Raw genomic sequence first — 24,411 nt, forward strand, 5'->3', positions numbered from 1 at the left:
TCTAGTATCAAAATTGAAAGAAATTGATTATCGTCTGCCTTGATGTAGATTATATTACAAGTAGTAGAGATGGTAAAAAAGTAGAACAAGAATCAGAAATATTAGTACATTTAGTGGTCATTAATAATTTCAGAGACTCGGTTGAGATTGCAATGGAATTAGAGTATCTTGTCCATAGAAGATCTAGGAATTCAAAAAGCTCTGCTACCAAAACTGAAAGAAATCCTAAAAATTCATGGTGGCCTGCCTTCAGTTCAAATTGCATTAAACCCAGCGGGAATAATCGTGCGATAAAAAATGGGTGAAGAGCCGCAATAGCTATTAACGCGTTTCGTTTTCATTAATAATCCCAGAGACTCTCTGTGCAGATTGCAATCGAATGACCGCATCCTTCGGCGCGGACGGGTCGCTTTCGTGTTAGCATGCAGCGTCGACTTGTCCCCTGGACTGGACACTAATTATTATAATTAATTGTGCGCCGTGCAAACTGTATCTCGCCCTGTTCTCCACCCACCCTCTTTTTCTACGTCAACGTGTTCCTCGTATTGTTTGCGCTAGCGTGAATAACTGCGGCTCCAGGGTTCAACGGACAGACAATGAAGAGCACCTTCTGGCTTTCTTGATTTTATTAAGTAAAATAGATAAGGTGGCAGCAATTGGGATGTATACCCTAAAGAAGCAATAGCAATTATACAGGGTGAACCACGAATCGTGATCAGTAGAGATTACTTTGTTATCAGCAGTCCGATCGAAAATGTTTTTATGAAGTTCTGAAAATTTTATTTTAAAAATAATTTTGAGCGAAGCCGTGGGAAAAAATCTAGTAAAAATATATAGATAACACTGTTTCATCAGGTACAAGAAAATAATGTATTATAGTTGACAACTATTGATAACTATAATAATTGTTACTGATTGTGATTCATCTATGTAGTTCAAAGGGTTAAAGCATAAAAGGACAGCATTTTCCGAGTGAAATTGGAATCTAATACAAATTGGAAGTTCTTCAATGAAGTCTTCCAATTCGAAGAAGTTAGGGAGGAGGACCAGATACGTTTCTGACCAAGCGTAATCGCGAATATTGTGCTCGCACTCGCTCGCCCGCGTAATTTATACCGTACGATTTCTATGATTTAGTACGGCAGCTCGGGCCTTTCTTAAGTACCTTGTGCCTGACGTGTAACCATTTGTTACGTTTCTAAAACCGCCTGTAGTCCGTTGCGCCGCGTCGTTGGGCGTATTTATTAAAATAGCAGGTAGACACAGGTAGACGAAAGCCGTAGAAACCACCAAGGGGAAGAGGGACGGAGCAAAGAGAAAGAGAGATGGTGAGAATCTGTACGAAGGTGGAGAAGGAAAGAGAAGAATATCGAGGTTTCTTGTTCTATGTTCGCGCGTCTCTCCACCGGTGGTGAGTTTCTACTGGTAGTACTAGTCCCATTAGTAGTCGGCCAGGGGATCTCTGCTCGCTCATAAGTTAGCAACGGGCTGCTGCCGCTGTTGACTTGCTCTTGTGAGTAAGCACTACTCGACTAACTCCCCCGCGAGATAGCAACGGGCCCCGTGTTCTTCCCTCACGCGCACGTTCGTCCCTCTTCCATGCACGATCGTTTCGTCTCCCTTTCACTGCCGTTCGATATCCAGGTTACCATCTCTCGTTTTCACCTAGCTGTCCTTCGTCTTCTCGCAGGGATATCGTCTGAGTAGGTTCACTCTCTTCTTCTTATTTTCTTTTTCTTGTTCTTCTCTCTCTTTCCTTAACAGAGCACACGGAACGGTTGCTCCGGTACCTACCACCTCGGCACGGACGTGCATTAATGTCTTTCCATGGAATTTATTAGATTCCTCGATTCCAGCCCCGGTGATTTCTAAATATAGGTGGCCTGGCGAAAAAGCTCCACTCGAGGCGATCCCTGATCGCGCCTCCTCCTTCGCTCGACCGAGGACGACCGGCTCGCGACACGATAACGAGGACGAGCGTGTGCCTTGCCTCTCGGCCACTTGTTTCTTCGTTACGTGGCCTGTGTATTGGCAGTGAATTGTTGTAAGTGGATTATAGCCGGTGACATTCTGCTCCGGTCGATTAAGCCCGGCGAGCGGGAAAACGCGTTTCACGGCGCGCGCGTACACACGCGGATCTGCTAGGCCGTTGCGCTGCGTCTGGATGCGATGTTTATGCGCGATTTTGAAGAGTAATCCCTGGATTTTAGTGCGGTGTGAAATTACACGCGAGGTCTGGGTATGGTGGTTGATTTTTTATTCGAATATTGGATAGGATGGGGAAGAAAGCCGTTGATCGACTGAGTTGGGATCTTTGGAATATCGTGGACAGAGGTTTTTCCACTGGTTTTATAGATACTGGAGGATTGTGTGAACTTGGAAAGGGAAATTTGTTCATTCAATTACAGGTGGTTTTTTACTTGTGAGGTCTAAAGGCATTTTCATTTTTGGTAATGTTTATTTATTTTTTTTTATTTGGATAATTTACAGTGGAATACAAGAGAATAAAAATGGAAAGATATTTATATAAATCGAGTGAATAATAAAATTAATGAAACATATAACTGGAGAATAAAAGAGAGAAACAGAAAATGGTTATTCCAAGACACTATAAACTTGGTTTTGGAAAGATTGGGAGGGGACGTAGCAGTTTTTGTTAATAAATACTTAATTGCGCAAACTGGCTTAAAGCCTCCGTAATTGGTACACATATCCTAGCTAACTTAGCCCACGGAGACGCTCGCGGAAATGGGAGACACAAGCGTGCGCGAGCGAGCAGTGGCTGCTCGGTCTCCGCCTGGAATTATTATAGCACCACGGCCACGGTAGGTATCTCGACGTGGACGATACGTGGCAATACGTTGATTCTCCACTCGTGACCGTCCGACTGTGTGGGTGACCGGGCACGAGCGCGCCAGATCGACCGTATCACAGGAACGCCGCATACGTGTGTGTTTGTGGCGCGTTAACGCGTCGAGAGGGCACACCCGCGCCCGAGGCACGCGCTGCGCGGAGCACGCAATCCGGTGCACAGCCGGGAACACGAGAAACCGTATGGCTGTCTTATGGGGGAAACGATCAGGTGGTTGAGAAATTCACGCAGTCTGCAAGGTTTATTTTTTTTTCATCCGTGGAACACGCCGTTGAATCGGCAGTCATTAATATCGATCTGATTTTTCGCCGGGGATCGATTGTGAAAGTGGGTCTTATTGGAGGAATTTGGGAACGTTGGAATTCTTGCACTATGGTATTTCGTATTTTTTTTTTTTTTTAAGCGATCGAGGAATTTAGGAATTTGACTTTTGAAGCATGGTGGAATAATCGTAACGATTGGAATGAGTACATAAGTTGTAATATTGATACATGAGAATTCGTGGATAGTAAACGAATTTTTTTAAATTGTCAATATCGATATGATTTTTCGCCGGGGATCGATTGTGAAAGTGGGCCTTGTTGGAGGAATTTAGGAACATTTTTAAAGATCAATATTTACATTGTTTTCGAAAGAACTCTAAGCAGGATGAAGTTGTACAATCTTCAGTAGAACGATGAAAATTTCAATTTTTATTTATGAACTACTATCTACCGCCTTCGTCGTTTAAGCAATTTTGTTAATCTGCTGTGAAAAGGTAACAATAAATAAAGCGACTGAATATTTGTGTTACATAGTATAGTTTCGGGAGACTAATATATTCTACAATCACTTTACTGTGTTTAATGAACACTGACAGCAATTTATTCTCCAATTTCATATCAGAAATCTGAAAAACAGACTCTAATGTCCCGAATAGATCCGTTCACCGAAACCCAATGCAACGAACCAGTATTTTCATTTCTCGAAACTTGTCGCGTTGTATTTTTCATTGGTGGAGTTTCCGTGATTTTTCAACGTTCCGTTATTCATGTACGAATGTTGCAAACGAGGCGAAATAATTTACAGAAACGGAAAGGTCCCGATATCACGGGGCAGCGTGGCAGGTTCATATACCACCTTCGAACACGGCCTATATCAGATCTTGTGTTAAACGAGCGATACATTATTCGTTTTCGCTAGTCCTTGAAATTGATCATTCCCCTTTTCTCAATTTCTCTCTCTCTCTCCCTCTCCGTTTGTCTGATCGCCCGAGATCAGACGGTGGTGTGTACAAGCTATGTAATACGGAATGAACTCGTCACATTGGTTCTCATTAGATCCAGCAAGAGAGAAAGTCTCAAGTTTAACGAACGTTTACTCGGGACTAATGGCCCAAACTGATACTTTCTAACTGTAGAACGTGTGCGTAAACACACCTGAACTTGCGACTCCATTTTATTTCACTCCCTCCATTTTGACTTCCGACAAACGCCAGAATACTTTATAACCACTCTAGGATAGCTATCAGGTTCTGTGATTCTCTAGGCGGATCACAGTACGATCTCGATTGTGAAATATGTTAGTCATTTTAGCAATACTAGGAGAACTTGACAAAATTATACTTTTTAGGAATAACACAACTTCTAATCATTACTGTAACGTTTCAAAGTACATATACTTCCGTCCATATAATAATAAAAGCGGGCGTTTACTACAATCAAATGTGTAGGAACCCACGCTAGCACGTCTGTTCATGACATTCCGTTTCTACTGATTGTCATCACTAGCCCGCGAAACTTCATGCAAATTCATAATTATATCTAAAAAGTAAAATGGACAAAAATTTGGAATTTATACTAATATCTACACTACATTAATAACAACACAAAAATAGTATTACATTTTTTTAACACCTTTATTTTTAAGAGATGGTATAAATGCGACGAACTTTCGAAATGGGTTTTTCTCGAAACAAATACTCGTATAAAAAAGGTTTATTTTTCTTTTCCAATTTACTTTTTCTTATAGAATCACCTCCACCCCGACTCTACTACCAGGTGTAAAACACCCTGTACATAAAAATCGTCCAATATTTTTCCACCAAATTATTTTGATCGTTTCTTAAATCTTCGTACATGTGTCATTGAAAAATCCAAGGAAGTCTCGTGCACCGATCACCGGTGACAAAAGATTAACGTTAATTCCCATCAATGTTCCCCAGTGCTATTGATCACTCGTAAGCCCACGGGGCGCTTACGCGTTTCCCCCGATCGATCCATCGGCATCCACCGATCGGTGAACGTCCCTGCCGTGGAGGAAGTCATCCGCTAGCAGGCCCATAGATTTAATCGCGGCGCGTGATTCGTTTCTCCGTGTATACAGGGTGTCTCAGCTAAAAACAAATCAAGGTGACCTTGAAATCTCTGAAATGCCTCCACCCACAAAAAAAGCACGTATCTTATAAGATGTGCCCCTTGAGGCCATTTAAGTTCCACGTTTCAAAATTTGCATAAAGTGTACCGTTAAGTCATTACTCGAGATGATCATGTTAACTGAGACACCCTGTATACGTGGCCATCCCGTGGCCCCCACGTCTGAGATCGACGGGCATAGATCGCACATACTTACGTCTGATCGCCGATATCCGCTCGTCGCTCAACATCCGTACGGGAACGAATGCGTAACACCGTGATGGAGAACGAGTGTCGCGGTCGAGACCGTTCGAGACGTTCTTCGATCGACGATCCACCGTCGACCCCCTCTGGTATTCCGTGCTGGATCGCCGCGGCGTGTCGTCCTAGGACACCGTGTAACCATCGATTAATCACCTGTAGGACCTCGATAATTGATAAATCGCGGGAATCCAGGGCGGATTGTACACACACACACACATAGTTGTGTCTCTTCCCGCGCCTCTGATCCATGGATTATGATCCCGTTCTTATAATCATGCCTGTCGATCTTTCACACCGGTGTCGAAGCATCGGAGACGATCGATCGTACGATAGATTAGAGAAAGATGAAATAGAATCTGCTGCGATCGGAACCGTTATATTGTGCGATCACAGTAGAAAAGGGAAAATCGGTATGCATCGAGATTAGTCTTCCTGGATGTCGGTCAATGGGAAAAGTTTGGTATTAATACGAGGTGGGTGAAAAGAGTAGACTATTTTTCGAAAAATATTAGTATAGAGATTTCACTGATGCACAAAATCCACATCCTAGAAATTTCGAACAAAGAAGTCTCGAGGACCCTTCGTGACGTTTTGTATCGATAAAAAAAGATTGATATTCCAGGTAATTAAACTTTCGAGTAATTCTCAGTTCACAGTTGAGCACTTAGACAATACGCGAGAAATCGAATGTGCGGCATCGAGTCTACCAGTAACTTCGTGAGATACGAAATAATTGTTGCGAGTGATTGCACGGTTCTTAAGGCGCGTTGACACGAGGGGGTGGGGCTGGATTTATCGTGATTTTAAAATGGATTACGCCACGCGGCTTAATTACCATGCACGTCGCGCACCGTTTAACGAAGCAGCGCGCGCGATTATAAGCCCGAACGAGAGCCGGCCACGGGTGTCGATTATCCTGATCCGTTTTACGTCCGCGCGCGCGCACGAGTTTCATACCCACTCCCGGTGCACGGAGCCTTGGAAAACATTTAAATTCAACTTTCTAATTCGTGCAAATTAGAATTCTGCCCTTTATTAATTTTGAGTAGCCGATGCATCGATTAGAAACAGCTTGTAAATTTCGCAGGATTTTTTTAGAAGCAGTTATCACTCGATTGCAGGATTTTATGCATCGTTAATATTAATATATAAAATACATTAAATGAACATTATTTCTGGATAGTAAATAAGGAAAGTTCGTGTTTGACATTATAAAAAGAATTTTATAAAAGTTACAGTAGAAGGAACTAGATTTGTGCGGTTTAACATGTGTTGACTGCCACAGTGAAAAAGGTCGTACGTAGTCAGACACACTTTATTTCGTTTTTCCAATGATTATTGATTTTATTTTTATGAAGTATTGTTTTATCCACATTGTGTTTATGGTACAGAATGTGGATAAAGCAATACTTCATAAAAATGGTCACCTTCGGTTCCTATTAATTTTCCCAACGATTTAACAACCTTTCTATTCCTTTCTCATAAAAGTTTTCTTCTCTGGTATCAAAATAGTGCTTAAATGGTTACGAGAGAATTTTAGGTACATGACTACTTTATGTCTATGAAAAATCGTGAATAAATTATTGAATTTAAGGATTCCACGGCTGTACGTTGAACCGAGGGGTTCTCGATCTTTCTTGTGCCCGATCTTTGCGTTACAGTGTTACAGTGGAGAGCGTTATCGGCGATAATAAATGCTCGACAGCTCGGTATAGTGGTCGAAAGGGACTGTTGGCCGTTTCGCACGAGACTCGCGGAATTTATCGGTCGGATCATCGGCGAGGTAAGAAGGTCGGGATTAACGGTGGTCGCGTCCAGTACAAGAATAAAACGCTCCTTAAAAAGCCACTTCTTTCGCTGACCCCCGATGTGTGTAAGCCGCCACGTTGAAAAATGCGTCGGGCGCGCTGGACGGACGAACCTTTACGAGGCACTGTAACGTTCCACCTCTCTTGTCTTTCATAATATAATTAAGAATCGTATTATTAAAACATGATGGGACGTCGCGATCGTATCATACGAGCGGCCATCAAGATCACCGTCAAGCCGCATATACGAGACCGTAAGAGGAGATTCGTGAGCGGAGATTTTCGTTATAGAACCCGTGTAAATCTAATTAATATTTTTTATCCTGGATCTTTTTCGTCTGAAACTCCTTCACAATCACAAGGAATTTCCCTTCGATGTCAAATTCGTTGTAATATGAGAAACAGTAAATAAATCAGGCACGTGTCGGATGTCTCTGGAAATAATGCATCGTGTTGGTATCTCATCTAGCGACGAGACATCATGAACAGACCCATCCGACAGAATTTGTACTTTGACAAATATTTGGAACCCAGCATAAATAATTTCAGGTCTGAATTACATAGTGTTTTCTATGGAATACGGGTTACTATTAGTAAGTTAATGATCTATGTAATTTCTAATCTCATTAATATCATATCTCACCTCAATTCAAATTGGAGTTTCAAAAATTCCAAGAGTTTCGAGATTTTTAAAAATTTCCCATTCCACTTTCAAGAATTTCAAAATTACCTTCCAACCCACTTTCAGGGACATCCGACGAACCTAATTCCCCCATTTCCCATTCTCCTAAAATCGACTCCACGAAAACACCGCTAACATCTCCATCACGAAACGTCTCAATTAATATCGCCCCGGTCCGTATCGATACACTTCCAGCATCCGGAGAGAAACGTCTCGTGGCACACCTTGTAACGCGTACGGTGTGCGTACGGGACGCTCCTATCTGCGGGAGGCTCGTATCGCAAATCTCGCGAAGGAAGCTGGCAGGAGGGCCCCGAGAGTTCAGGTAGAATGGAAGTCGCGAGAGATAGAAGACGGGGAAACGCTATCGAGGTTCGGGTGACTAAGGGCGCCCCTGATCTCCCTCCCTAACCCCTACTCCCTCCTAGCCCCTTTCGTTCCGCAACGATCGCTCGAATCTCGGATCACGATACGCGAAGGGGCTTGCGGAGTGGTGTCCCCGTGCTGCTGCCGACGGTGGCGGCGCGGTTTCGCGCCCGATAAGTTATTCGCCACGGTTTGCTGGCCGGTGATAGGCGGGCGCCAAGACCACCGACCGTCTGGGAATGTGTCCCCCCATGAAATCGGGCCTCCGCGGGCGCGATTTAAGCGGCACTGCATTATCGAACAATGCGTCCGGAGACGGCCGGTAGAGCGATAGACATGGGTTTTCTCCAGCACGGATTTCGCGATCTGGAAAAAGGATCTTTGGTCGTTTGGTCGGCGTTAACTCACTATAAAATGTGTGTATTCCTTAGAAGATACCTTGTTTGTCTTTTTTTTTTTTCAATTCTTTTCCTTGGAATGGTCAGTTTATGCATGGTGTAAGAAAAATGTTGGAAGACCCGGAAATGAGAGACTCGTGAGGTGATTTGAAAGAAAGAAAAAACATTCCGCGAACCCGTCGCCGGAATCTAGCGAGAAAAAACGAAAAACGAAAATATTACGAGGTGATACTTCCTTCTGTGATCGCGGGACGCACTCAAAGCCGGTTCTCGCTTACAATGGACGTTACGACACGCGCGATTATACCCGGGGCCCGTCGCGTCGTTCGCTCGGATACGTTTAACCGGGCACGTTAATTTATTCCCTGTAGCTGCCTATCGAGGGCGGCCACGCGAGTCCGCCCGGGTGGATCGGCGAAAAATTCGCCGCCGATCGGACGACACACAATGGGCCATTCAGAACGAGCGGAGCCGCCGCCGCGCCGGGCGCCGATAGCGCTTATGCAGGCGTTGAAGTCGCCCTGGGACCGCTCCCGGCACGTCCGCGCGCTACGATCTCGCCCCTGTCGTTTTTTCCCACCCGTGTCTGGCCGATAGGTACACCACCATCCGTCCTGGGACGCGTAAAACGTGCAACAAGGTGTCCACCGGACAACCTTGGAGTTAATCTGGCACCGTCGAATTTCTTTAACACTTCGACTGCCACGCAAATACAGGGCGAGGCACCTAAAACAGGCCACCTGAATGTCTTGGTTTTTATTGGTGATAGAAAACAATTTGTCTTGTTGTTGTGAACAGTTTTTTGATCGGTGGACGCTTAGAAGTCATGTGAAGGTCAACTTGATTTTTTTAAACGGAACAACATTCTTTTTGTTGACCTAATACAATATTTTAAAATCTGTTAAAATTATGAATATGGTTTTGTTGTACCTACGCTTTACTTTAAATGACAAATGCAAACTTTATTGCTTAATGACTAGTATACTATTTTTCTACAAAAAATGCTGTCTTTTCATGACATAAACATTGAAAGGGTTAAATACAGTTTGAAGATTTTGTGTAAAATTAATATCACAGTGTAATATGAAACGAGACTTTAGAAACGGAAATCAAGTGTCTGGCTACGTACGAACATTTTTCACTGCGGAAGTCAACGTGTTACAGTACGGTCGATCCCTTCGCGGTTTTTACTGTCCTCAGGCACAAGAATTTCGCACGAGCTACGTCTTTGCGCGTGGCACCGAGGAAAAAGGTGAAAGGATCCACTCTATATGGATGCCGCGCCCTTTTACTGGCCCCGCTAATAAAATAACATGTTTATACGTCGAACGTGCACTATAATTGGCGATATAAGGGGCCCCGCGGGACCGCAGTAGGCGATGCCTACAAGTGTAATCCATTAACGATGCGCCCACTTTGTTTCCTGTCTGTTGAATACCCGATGACAGTGTTATTGACACCATACGCCGCGTGGCTTGTTTGACTCGGTGCCCCGATCTTTGGTATCTTTGGGATCGAGAAAAAAATCTTGCACGGGAATAAACAGAATAAAAAACTTTGTACGGTAGGTTAATTTTTTCGTAATTACAGACTTTGAAAGAAAGTTGTCCTGGATCAATTTAATGATAAGTGTGTAATAATTCAACCCTCCGTAGACAATGTGGGTCATTGACTTCCCATTTCTCCTGGACTTCCCTTCGAATTTCTATTTTTATTGAAGCAAGTTTTAAACGTTCGACCTAATAAACGATTGTATAATATAGTGCAGACATTGTTAAGTATCCCCATTTATTTCATAAATTTTCCTTAAGTTCAAAATAATATTCTCACTTTGGGAAATAGTTTGATGAAATAAAAATGACAGACTTTCGTAAATAATCTTGTGAGTCACTATAATTTATTTTCAGTTTCATTAATACATTCATTTATATACTTTCGTCTGACTATTATTTTAACGTAAAAATTGTATTTATTCATTCAGGATTGATCTCAAATGTGTGTCACTAGTGATTTCGTCGGTGTCCAGGCAGTTCGTTTTACTCCGTTCAATCGAGTCCACTCAGAAGCCGAACGGAGAACGTATGTATTGTTAACCGTGGAGAACGTCGGCTCGCGAGTGGGCAACAATGTGTGGTGCCCGATGCATTGCATCTATGCGCTCGTTCGTGCATAGGCGTGAGCAGGTCGCAGACAGTGGAGTCGTGTGTCAACGTGTACATTGCGTTTCGCAAGTCTCTCTACTAGACTATGTCTAGCACGGATCCCTCGCGTAATCGAATACCCGCGATCGTTAGTCATCGGGGTACACAGCGTTCCATTCATTAAATTCTCTCTGTAAGTGAATGCAGAAAGAAATGGCGGGTTAGATTACTCATACATAATCTAAATGTTGATTTTCCAATAGTTGAACGCTCTCAATACACAAAATTAATCATATAATTGTTAGGATAAAGGGAATAAATAGGAAGATTGCTTTCAAATTTTTAAACGTTTCATCATTCTTGGATATACTTAATAATTTGTTTCGATATTCAGTTCTCATGCACCTTCCAACATTCTTAGAAATTTATTACACTATTGTATAGGATATCCACTGAACATCCCACGCGAATACACTTGTATTAACAGAATAAATTCAATATACATAGTAGATAGCACGACATATTGGTCACATTTAATGGGTCATATCTAACAATTATAGAAACTTGAGTGTCGTACAAGGTGAACCAGCTACACCCTTACAACTCAATATTTCAACAACCGGCGAAGTCATAAAAAAAATTCTTAATATTTCAAACAACACAAATTATTGTATATAATAGTGCAATGATTCTAAAAATCAAATTGATCTCAAAATTAAATACTATGTCCGACTACGAACTAATACTAAACTGTAACCCCGAAGTACCCTCCAGCAATTAGCTGCACTTTTCTCGATGTCCCTCTCGACAAACGTCCAGCAACAGTATCCCAAGCTTTTACAAGATGCCCAACGTCCAGGGCCCGATGATTAGTGGCCCCGACAAGCGTGTACGATGGCGTGTATACCGCGTAAGTTGCGTACAAGCTGGCCCCAAGAGCACGTATCGCGGCCTCTCAAAGCGGCGCGGTCCACGATAAAGGGGTTATAATACCATCGCGTTGGAACGGTTCGTGGGGCCTCAGTGGCCCATTTTCGTAGCTGTTACAACCCGGTTATTACCATTATTACCGTGGTCGATTACCGTAACGGAGATGTTATTTAAATAAGCGCACGCCAGAGCCACCCCGCGAACGATGTCCTCGCGAAATAGAGTCGGCCACTTCGAGAGACTCCCTCGAATCGCTTGGGGCCCGACACACCGGGACGGAGGATTTATGTGCGTCTCGCACCAAGAAGGTGGGGAGGTTTTAATGAGGCTTGCGGCCCCGGTGTGGACCCCGAGAAAAAATTATTGTAAGCGGAAAGAGATTCTTGTTAATTGATATCGCGTTAAGGACTTGCCGCTGGCGAAACTGAATGTGTGTTTTACACGACGAGGGTTTCGGCTTCTGGCGATGGGAACTTGGGTATTTGGGTTGATAGATTGTCTTATCGAGTGATGTATTTTTGTAGGAACGTAATGATCGGTGATAGATCACACAGGGATGCAATAGGAAAGAACAATACTTTTTGTAAAAGTGTGAAGACACTTGTTTTTCAGGATACTTACTAGATTTTTAGAATAATCAATCAAAATGGACGAACAGCTTCATTGATGCCCGCATTGTGCTCTTAAATAGCAAGGTACACAAACTTGATTCCGTTTTGTTGACGCGACAAGCAAAATGTCAATAGCGTTAATGTCTTCATTATTGCGGACAGTGTGGACATCGATGTTCGTTGTCGCGCCTAGTTAGCCCCGATTCTTCTCTTTTCACTCGACCGGTCTTTGTACGTCTATCAAATGTTCGATCTTCCGGGATTTTTGTTAAAAGTGAAGCGCCTTCGTGAACGCCTCGCGCGACTCGCAACACTGCGCAAGATGCGTATCGTGCGTACGCGCTGGCGGTTGCGGGTCCGAGACGCCGCCCCCGCGTCGAGATGCTAGATTGCACGAGGGGACTGGTACCTACAGCCTGCAGTCGAAAGATTTCTTTTTATTGCGGCACGCCGAGACGGTCTATTTGATTATGCCTGTTTGTGAGCAGCGGTGGCTGTGAATTGTTCGACTATCAGGATTTCGAGAAGGCTGGAATACTGTGGAGAGCTTAGGGTCAGGATTGTGTCTACACATTTCGTGGTCTGAAGCCTGATCAGCATCAATACAGTGAATGGACTTTTTATACTTTCATAAAAAGAAGGTACTGTTGACCAGACAGTTCCAGTTATTCGGAAGACATCGACTTCTCATGTCCATATTGCATTCTCTAACAATCTTCTCAAAGTGCTCAGAAGCCATATTAGTGTTTTGGACGCATCTCTAATATCCACAAGAGTACCACGACTCTTCAGACGTGTGTAAATAACCACCTTCTATTCGAGAATGATGTATGATCAACGAATTTCACCAAGCCAACGATCATTTGCTGGCTATCCACGAGATAGCGGGTCGATCCGAACCGGACCAGTTCGAAGGCAGATGCGCGATCTGCTCGTCAGCTCCGCGGCATAGGCAGATAATCGTCGAAGAGTTGCGCGTCGGATAACGTTCGCATAGGTTCCGCGTGCGGTAGTAAGAGGGTCCACGGCGTGGAAAGGCGGGGTAACCGTGGGGCAAGGTTCGAGCGGAATGCATCGGAGATAAGGAGAAGCCACACGAGCTATTCCATTCGTCTTGGTCAGGCCAAGCGTCGAGGCTCGCGCGCACCGGCTTTCTTTCTCCGTCGTCGTTTCGAGAGATCGCGGCGATGCATAAAGCGATTTATTTGAATTAATGAGCTCACCTCGTGGTAGCGAACCATTGCCCCCGAAAGTCGTCGATCCGATCTACCAGAGAGGGTATGGCCGCCTCGTGACCATCGGGACCTTAATAAAGGTGATCGTGCACACACGCCCTCTTCTCCCCCATGTCGTCGTTAAAGGTATACGTTTCCACGGTTAGAAAATCTCATTACTAGTCCACACGGTCCCCTCCCCGTGGGCCCCCACTTCCTTCTTTTTCGCTGGCTCTCGTTCCGACGAGAAACATACAAACACAATGTGGCCCATCGTTTAGGTCGTGAGATCATACACAGAGGGTTTTTTATTTTCCATCGGTTTCGTTTCCTTCGAAACCCACCAATTAGCTATCCCGGTTTCTCTCTTATCGCGACAACAACGCCTCTCTAGAAAGTCAATTTAGCCGGGTGCTCAAACGCCGAGCACGGCGAAAACTCTCCCCGATATTATTGCGCCTGAAATCGAGTGTGTAGATCGGATCGGCGCGATCTCGGTGTCGCGCCTTTACTCGAAACCTGCTCCATCCACCGCTGCTTTTGCGCCGTTCGCGCGCCACCCGAGGAACGCTCTTGCGACACGCGTCGCACGCCCCGCCTGATGTAAACCGCTGATACAGGATTTATGTTTCCCTCGGCGGTGCGCGCGGTAAATTACCGATAAATCAGCGGCGGAGGCGGCCACGGGACCGACCGACCGTGCCAGACCTCGTTCGGCTAGAAATCCTCCAAATTTGGACGACAGCGCCGCTTGGGCAATCGCACATACGAGAGGCCGCCGCCGGCTGGGAAGGAGCAAGACTCTCGCGGCTAGTTTCCTTTAATAAAGCTGTGTACCATGAAGAGGTTTCTTGGTTCCGTTCGGAGAAAATTGTCCTGTCTTCGAAACGGATAGATTGCACCTGCGGCTCGGAGGAACGTTGTTAGTCGAAGAAGTCTCGGTGCACTTTGCCGTGATGAAAAATCTTCCATGTTTTTTTTACGTAAAACGTTAGGTGCTTAACCCCTTGCCAAGTCGTGCTAACGATTTCAAAATCGATTCAACATAGAAGAATATTATTCGGTTTTCTTTGAATCGTGTTACTGGCATCAATATTTAACTTTTACTGAACAGAGTAAGATACTCAAGAAAAAAAATTCCTACATTTGCTCTTCTCCGTGGTGAATCACTTTAGAAAAATGTAATTTTGCATAAAAATCGGCTGTCTAGTCAGCCACCTGCAGAGCTCGGAACACGAGGTGAGTTCGTCGAAAATCGAGTTCACGTGTTTCGCTTTCGACGCCCACCATAGGTGATCCCAAGCGATCACGACTACCATTCGCGAGACGTGGCGGGAGCCCGGAGCCAGTTTCCGGGAGAGCGTCGAAGAAAGGAGCAGGTTCTGTTTTGTTTTGGTGGATTCGGCTTACCGACACGGCCGAGCAGGTTTATGGTTTATGCGGCAGCATATATTTAAAGCGTCCCCCCTGCGTTAGCCGTGATACGACCGCACTGAACTTTCGGTACGCCCACGCGTTCACCAAGCGCCGTGAAAGAATACGTTGACGGCCGTCTCGGTTTCCGGAAGTGTCTGTAATTCGATGCGAAATCCCCGAAAATCTGTCCGCAAAAATTTCTGGCTCGAAATGGGACCAATATATTGGAAATCGTGGCTGACAATTGGATCCTTCTAACGTCAATCTTAATGGTGATGGTTATATTCTGTCTAGATGATTATTTGATTGATTTATAATTCTATATAGTAATTATTTTTAATATTCTATTTGGTGGAAGAAATCTCTTACGCTCTCCATCACCAAAAATGAGACCATCGAGTCAGAATAAACATTTCCATCTTTCCGAACTCGGGTGAGTCATAATTAACTTATTGTTGAACGACAATTCACCGTAACGAGGGTTTAATTCAACCGTTTTCGTGGCTTCGTATCGGACGCGAGACGAATCGCGGAAAGGACCTACGTAATCGTTCAAACTAAGCGTATTGTGCGGGATCGTTGGTGAAGAAAACTGTTCGCTGACTGGCTTCTTTTTTTTCTCTTTCTCTCTTCTTGTCGAACGATCGTCAGCGGCCGTCATCGTACAGGCGCCTCTCGATTAGTCGATTACAATATATGAGCCCCATAGATCAACGGGTCGAATCGACGGGATCGTCGGGCGCTACAGAGACCGTAATTGGATCGATCGGACGATTGAGCAATGACGAATGATCCGTCGAACCCGAGGTGTCCGTAATGGGGTCTCCCGAAGTTATTAAGAGTCCATAAAGTCCACCGGCGCTCCCCTTGAATCCATTAATTCCGTTTTACCGTTTCCGTTACCTCGTCGATATCGTCACGACGTTAGAAGTTAGACTTTCACGAATACATACTCAAAAGAACGTTGATACCACAACAACCTGACTTTCAGAAACTATATCCCTTCGAATTTTTATGTTCATTGAAAATAGTCTTTTAATAAACGATTGTATAATATAGCAAAGGCTTTGATAAGTATTGCAAAATTTATCAAATTTTTTAAAATCGAAAAAAATAGGCTTGGATGTTTCAGATAATTGAGTAAAATGTTGATAGGTAATTATTTCAATACCACAACTCACTACAATTATATCCTTATTCTGGTACCCCATGTCATTTCATTATCCTCTATTCAAACATAACGTTTGACAATTTGATGTGTCGGTCTCGGAAGTAATCGAATTATTTATTTGTTCCACAATTATTCAGCCAATGAAATTGTCATAGAAGAGTACACGATTACCGATAGAATCCAAATGGTATTCAAAAGTGTTAGTTACAGGTACCATTATGCAACCTGGTTGGTCTCGGGCGATTCGTTTAAGGTTCGTCGGCGATCGGTTCGCGAAATTGTTACCTTCCGCGTCGGATCCATGCGGGTTGAGGTGACTCGAGGAACACGCCGGCATGGCGGACACGTCGGGCAATGTGTCGTACGTGGGGGAGTCAATGGCGGTCAATGGCACGAGCGAGCTCGATCAGGTCCACCAGGAGCAACATCTCACCGGTTGGCATAGCAGGCGGCACCTGGACCGGACTTAACCCGACTCGGCGAATGCTGAGCACCGTTAACCCTTCTTCACACCGAAAAACCATCCACGACGATCATTTGAATAAATCAGAATTCGGATTTAAATATATAGATCCTAAGAGTACGAAATTGGAAGTGGAAGAAAATCTAAATAAAGAAGTACCTGTGATATTAGCCAGTGCAGACACAATTAATGCAAAGGCTTCAACTCGTTCAGTAATTTTGAATTATTAGTTTAGATAGATGTAACACCAGATGAAGTACATTGTTAATAATGCTGATCCTATTCTTTGAGTTAATTTTAAACTTTTTCAAATTATTGATATGTATCAGTAAATGTACTCCATTGAATCTATTTGCGAAAGGATTCATTTAAAAAGAGGTACTCTGGGCTGTCCAGTGCCAAGAAAAAATATCATTGCCATTTCACATTCCAAAAAGCTCATCACAGACAAAAGCTAATTCAACTATCCTTCGCAATTCCGAGCAGTTTATAATGAACACATCAAGATCGCCCAACCGTCACCCAGAAGAAAAAAAAAACAATCAAAGCTACCAAACAATCAACCAGAAAAGGGACCACTCTCTCCGATCCACAGTGAACCATTAAACTCCGAACAAAATCCCCAATAACCGCAATCAATTCTTTCCTCGACACACCAAAAGCCGAGGTCTAAAGATCTCAATTACGAGATCATCAGCGCCATTGTTCCCTGACGAAGTCCTGAGTCCACCAAAGTCCGTTCGAGAGGTGTGCGGGGGAGGGGTGGGGCGAAAAGCTGTTTTTTTCCACGGCCACGTCCGTCCAGCCATGATTAATCGATCGTCAACTGGCAAGGCCCCAGAGGTGGACACCGGCGACGATGTTAACAAATCCTCGGGCGTCGGCCGTGCGTACGATCATTAGTTCGGTGTGAGGGCAGCCTAAGGCGACACTGAACGGGCCCAGAAGCATCGCCGCTTCATGCTTCCGAGAACATTACCGGCCGTGATAATCGGCGCATTCATCTCCACTCACGGGAGATCCTGGCCCCGGTGTTTTCGTCGATGCTCATCTCCCTCTTCCTCCTCTCCTGTCTCTTTCTCCACCCCTTATACCGTATTTTTCCTGCACTCCCCTTACTGTTCCTCCGCACTAGCAGACCGTTTTCACGTCTCGGCGGAATCAACGGTTTTCCTACGGGTCGACCACGAAATTCCAGGCATCCCTCGAGTTTCTTCGGCTTGAGTGGATCCGTTTCAGCGAACCACCGGCAACGTATGTATCAATTAATCGTTGTTGGATGGGGGAAGGAGGAGGTTGGGAGTGAGTAATGATCTGGACTGGTCGTCGATGGGCTACTGTCGGAAATAAACGACGAAATTTTAGATTTGTCTCAGATTCGACGATGTTTACGAGTGTAGGTGATTGAAAGTATTTTCTGCTAGATCGTATATTCCATGAATCAGTTTCAGTTGGTAAAAAAATAACGAAGAGTAAGGATGCCTCGGTGTCGCAATACAGAGAGGCAGAGATTTTGAAACCCAACACGATTAATTTCCCCGCCTGCTGTGAGAGCTACGAATGCACGAACAAGTAGCATTCCATGATAACGCATAGACACGCCAGCGTATTCCTTCCTCCTGTTAACGCAAGGTACAGACGTCGACGTGGAAAAGCATCTACGAGGTGCTCCTGAAACCTCCAACCCTTCATCAACCCTATTTACGTAAATTTACATTGATTCCATATCCATCACTACCAAATATTTCTTAACGTATTCACAAGTATATTATTCTTGATTTCTTCCCTTCCATACCACCAGTAAAAATAAAATTGAACGACGCTAAAAAAAAATCCCTGTAGATTCTGAACGGAATAAAAGAAACAGAAGATCACTTATAGCTAGCACCTATAAGTTACGTCGATACAGATCGATAAGTCCGGGACCAGTCGTTTCACGAACACCCCGTAGAGATCGAGGTCTCACATCGTTCCGTAGACCGTCAGCCGGTATCGTGACATTAGAATAATTCGAAGGCGACGGGCAGGAGCACGCGCGAGCACCTCGGTAGCCTCCATTAATACCGTTCCGCGGCGAGACGGGAGAATAATTGACCGGGGAGAGCGGAATCGGCGACCAGGTGGAAATCGGACTGTTCTTTAACCGCGTAGGGCGTACCACCGGTGCCCTGTAACCGGAGCCGATAAGATCTGTAATCCGCGGGCACCGAATGGGGGCCCTCAAACTGGTGTGCTCCTTTAAACTTTCGTCGTGAGGTGGACGGCTCCCTTTGGCGAAAGAATTCGGTGGCCCAGAATAGACGGACTAAGATTTCAACACTGACCGCCACGGACACCACGAATCGATTACGACGAGATAAGTCGCGGCGACACGTCGTTTCTGTCTCGTCTAGCGGTAATATACACTGGCCGAAATTTCTAGTCATCGTCATTTTCATAGAAAACTTGAAAATTTTCGTTTTATTTAATCGTTTCAATTAAAAAATTGTTTAAAAGAAATCCAGCTTTGAAGAATGTTCTTATTTTTTTAATTACAAGCTTTTTTTGAAATAGATACTGTGGACAGAAAAATTACAAAATGTCGTTTTTTTTTTTCTAATAATAGCTCTTGTGACATCGTATCGTTGATACTGAACACCGAGAGAATCGAGTGTACGCAAACAGATTTCGTTCCCGCTTCTTAAATGTTCCCAGTAGAGACGAGAGTTCTCGTGACTGGCGTGTCTAATTTCTCAGCCGGCCGGACCGAATAATCTGCGAGACGCATTAATACAGAATTTTACGACCCCCCCTCGAGACACGTAGCCGTGAGACGAGCGTGCAACAATGGGGCGCGTCGCATAAGATACAAAATGCAGCACAATGTTTCCGTCCGTTGGCTTCATATTCGGAGGAACGGATCTCTTCCGCGCGGTTGAAATAGGTCGCTCGTAAAAGTCTCGCTATAAATTCACCCCAATGTCTCCGCGATGTCTCCGGCGGAACTGTTGCGCAGGGGAGACCGCTCGTAAAAAGAATCGCCTTGATCCCGTGCGTCTCCACTTCCAATGTCCCCACCTGTGCCCGACCGTTTCACTCGCAGCGATCATTTTCCGCTATCCACGGGTTCGAGTGTCTCGTAAAATCCAGTCGAGAAAAATAGGAATTCTTGAAGGACACAGTTCATAAAAAAACACATATGTGTTGTTTAATGGGGGGTTTAATAATTGGGAATAATGTCTCATAAATTCCTAAATTTTTCCGGCACTTTTCTAAATCCAAGATGGCGGAAAAACAGACGGAAAATGGACGAATTTCGCAGAATTAACGCTCGTCTCCATAACATTTATTTCACGTTCGATATATCGATATATCTGGTTCTAGGAACGTTGTTTTCAACGTATCCCGTGCTCCAGGGGTAGCAGCTGACGGCAAATGGCACGCTTCCCGGAGCAGCCGAGACCCTTAGGGGTTGGAGGGGAGGGAAGTCTTTATGTGTCAAAGCCATTGTACCACGATCCGACAGGGTAGTATAAACGCAGCGCGACATGTGATTCCTGCACCTGAACCGAGATTCGTTCGCGACCGTGCAAGGGCGTAGAAATAGGGGTCCTTCACGGGGCTGAAGATCTTTGGTCCCTTGCTTCACTCCAGTAGAATGTCGAAGAATTCAAGGAAACTAAAAACATTCAGCTTATATGTCATGAATTTTTTAATTCCATCTTTTCTTTTGCAATTTTTATTACTGTTACAGATCTATTTTGAACTCTGTGGAACAGTCTGTCGAATTATTTTCAAGACATTGCATACCCTTAGTTTCGATGTTAGCAGAACGGTCTGTCTTTTCTCTGTCGCGAAGTACATTCATTTTATAGAATAACTATTTTATTACTTTTTACTATAGTTCCTCTAAATTATCGAAGAATTAAATACTGTATACTTTAAAGAAAGTATACAGAGAAACCGAACCAAATAGTAATCGAAGAAAGGACATTTTAGTGAACAGTAATAGAATCAAAATGGCCGAAATGGTCCTCTCACGTAGGTCGTAGCTCTGAATATTTTTCTTGTTGAAAAAATGTCAGTTTCTCGATTAGACTTCGAACGTTGAAATATTCAAGCGTCAAATAGCAAAGCAGTTACCAGCATGATCATTCGGAAGCCGTGTCGCTGAGTCGCCAAGATGAATGACAATTTCGCCAAGGTGCACACGGAGCAAGGAGAAAAATCAAAAGTCTTCTTGCGCAGGTGTCCAGGAGCTGAAAGGTATATACACGGACGGCAGGTACCTTTCGGCTCGGCTGGCTTCATTGTGCTCACCGCTCACAAAGTGCCTGCACGAGGAGCGATCTTGAATGGATCGAGTTAAGGCCCACGGAGGTTGCGTCTTTGACGAAGCCAAGCTCTACGCACCGAGCTTCCCCCGAAGCCGCACGGGATCTGCGTGTGTTGTATACCAGCCGCTTTAAAACTTTAAAAGGAACGAAGGAACCTCTCCCAAAGATTTTAGTCGTACCGTCTGTTTTTTGGTCGCCTTAGATTGTACCTGAGATCCGATTCACGTTTGACATACAGACCTGTACACAGCTTGCTTCTACTTTCTATCATGAACGTAGAAAATCTTTCTTGATAATTATCCGATTGCTGAAGAACTTGAAAAACAATAGTTAGATTTTTCTCTAAATCGCTATGGAGTGAGTTCACACACTCTGGAGTAATATATATTGTTGCGTGGGCGAGGCATGACTTCCAATAAATAAACACAATGTTTATAAAAAGGAAGAAGTATTTATTCGAAGAGGAAGAGTACTTTGTCATTGTAACACGTAACAATATGAACCTTGTTGTTAAATATCTCTTATGGTATCCAGTGTCTTCTATACCTTGAATTCCATGAACATTTTTGGAGTTAATATTATTGTCAGTACAGTTGGAATCAATGTTGTAGATTCTTCTTTGATACTCTGCGGCGAAAGAGGGAGGTTGTTCTTCAAAGGTGTCAGAAATCACCAGACTAAAAGGATCGATCGATGGAACGTTCCAACAGAGACAACTGTCTGAACCGCGAACCTTCCCTGATCTAACTGTACACGTCTCCCTTACCTTCCAAGATATCAGGTTCGTTTTCGATCAGGTTTTCCGGCTAGGTATCAGGGCACGAGTTTCATTCAGGGGCCCGATGTACCGTTCCTAGGTCTTCGTTTTTATTCCAGAGGCCCGGGTATCCTCGAGGGTCGACCTTTGGGGGATGGAGGATGAAGCCCCTGCTCTCGACCAGCTGGTCTGGACGAAGAAAGAAGGTAGAGGAGGGAGAGAGAGAAAGAAAGAGAGGATACATCTACTGTTTGTTCAGATTTGGTTAATGTCGGCATCCTTCACCCCTTTTTTTCTATCGCGTGCCCTGTACCATTGACTCTGTCCGGTACCCTAAAGGATTAGGCGGTTACGTGGCCTCGACGAGAGGACCGTTTTTTAGTTTTTAGTTGCCAGGGTGCCGGGACTCTCCAGCGTGCAAATGTTTGGTGTGTAAAGTAGATGATGAGGCTGCTCGACTTTTGGTTCACTGAGAAATTCTAAAGATCTCCAAAACAGCAGCGAAAGAAATTTGAGCAATGTGTCTGCAAAGAATCAGAAACTGACCATTTTTCAATAAGATGCAGGTGATGTGGAGGATTAAAATTGCATCCAAAGATTCCACGTGATATGTTGCTTCTCGAGGAAGCAACAATTACAGGAGAGATAACGAGTGGACGTTAAGATGCAGAGCACAAGGAAGAAGAAGGGAATTTACCATCGAGTACAAACGAACCCCGTTAAATCCCGAGGTTTACAAGGAAGGCACCGAGGTCAGGCAGTACGTCGTGCAGGAAGAATCGTAATTACCCGACACGTGTACCTGTACAGAAACGACGACGGCTGATATCGGCGCGAGGTCGCGATCTCCGCATAATGGGAGTAACCGACACGAAGAATGCAGGTCGACCCTGAACCTCCTCCCTCCTCCCTCTCCGCCCGTGACAAAGATCAAGGTAGTCCGGAAAACAACGCACGTCGTTGGGCGGATTGCTAACGCATTTTCTCAGTTATGCAATTCGATCGCGAGCGATTAGACTGACAGACCGCGCTAGGAAACAAGTGCGATTTTTTTTTTCATTTGCCTACGTGTGCCACGCAGTTTCCGATTCATTCAATGCGATCTTGCAGTTCTCCATCTTAACGTAGGAGAAGTATGGCTAGATCCTCTGAACACTGATTAATTCTCCAATCGATTGAATTCTTAGTGAAATTTATTCCTTTGGGACCTGGAGATGTAACTTATGATTGACTTTTTAGAAAACGAAAGGTTTTACGAAGTACAGTAAATTCTCGATGAGTGTCCGAAGACTCCTCGGCACTGAATTTTCACAAAATAATGGCCATATGCGGCTGAAATAAATATTAGCGAAATCTCATTAGAGCACTCATCGAGGATTTACTGTATCGATTAAAAATCAAAGGAGACTCAATTGTGATGGAACATAATTTTCACGTGGAACTTATGGACATTACGTAAAGTAGATTTTCAAGAAAACATGTCAAACCTCTGTTAATAATATTTAGAAGACTCTTTGGAACGCGAGAAGGCAGTCAGTATCCACCAACAAATTCACGTTTGCGCCGCGGTACAAATTAATTTGCATACCGTACGAGAGGCGCGCATTCTTCGTGGCGAAACGGGATTAGATTTATTGTTCCTGTTCTAGCTCGCGCGTTTATCGTCGGACGATGCACAATGACTTCGAGCGATCGACACGCGAAGGGAAAGGGATCGCTGGCGGCGACTGCGTCGATTCCTTCCTCCTTCGTGCGTCGTCTTCGTACCTCTCCCTTCTTCATCGTACGCGGGCATCTTCGTCTTCGTTGCCGGGGATTGATAATCCTGATGGACGTCACGATAGTATTAGCGTCATGGCGCTCGCCGCTCCTGTCGCAAGCTGACGTTCGTGCAACGAGAGCAAAGAGGAAGGAGACGACCAAGAAGAAGAGGAGGCCGCCCGTGTGTCGGCCTCGGGAACCTGATACCGAGCGCGCGGTTTTATGAACAGCCGCGGAACTGGACGAGAAGTCTACGCGGAACATCCATCGACGTTGATTCTGATCTACCTGGAGTCTTGAGGGGAAACCAGTGTATGTGTGTATGTGTGTATGCGAATTAAAATGTAACCTATCCACGTGGAATCTCGAGGCCACGACGCTGCGAACGTGAACCTCGTCTAGGTCTAGATCTTTCGCTAATTTCCTCATTTTACCTGATCTAGAACTAACCGTACGTGATATTCTGAACATGTGAAACTGTTAAGAATGAGACGAATGGGTCTAAAGGTGCCTCATAAGTTTCGACGTTGTTTTATAATTTGGTAGATTAGTTTGTATTTTCGATCGATTAATTTTGTTGTTAGAATATTTACAGTCATGAATGCTGAAGAGTTTTCGAAGTATGTACTGGGTAGATGATCGATATTCCGGATACAGGAGAGCACCGGTATGCTAACATAGTAGAACGCACGGAGCACTATCATTGCATCAGCGAATCTGAATGAAGATAACTGCAAGTCTGACGAAACGAATCGTTTTCTTAATAGGCACTGTAGAAGATTTCATCGCTGATAGTGTCACCGAGTGGTTCACGTAACTAATATCATTATCAAGACCCTTGATGAAAT

Source organism: Dufourea novaeangliae, unplaced genomic scaffold (genome assembly GCF_001272555.1).
Source record: "Dufourea novaeangliae isolate 0120121106 unplaced genomic scaffold, ASM127255v1 scaffold169, whole genome shotgun sequence".
In the NCBI taxonomy this organism is placed as follows: domain Eukaryota; kingdom Metazoa; phylum Arthropoda; class Insecta; order Hymenoptera; family Halictidae; genus Dufourea; species Dufourea novaeangliae.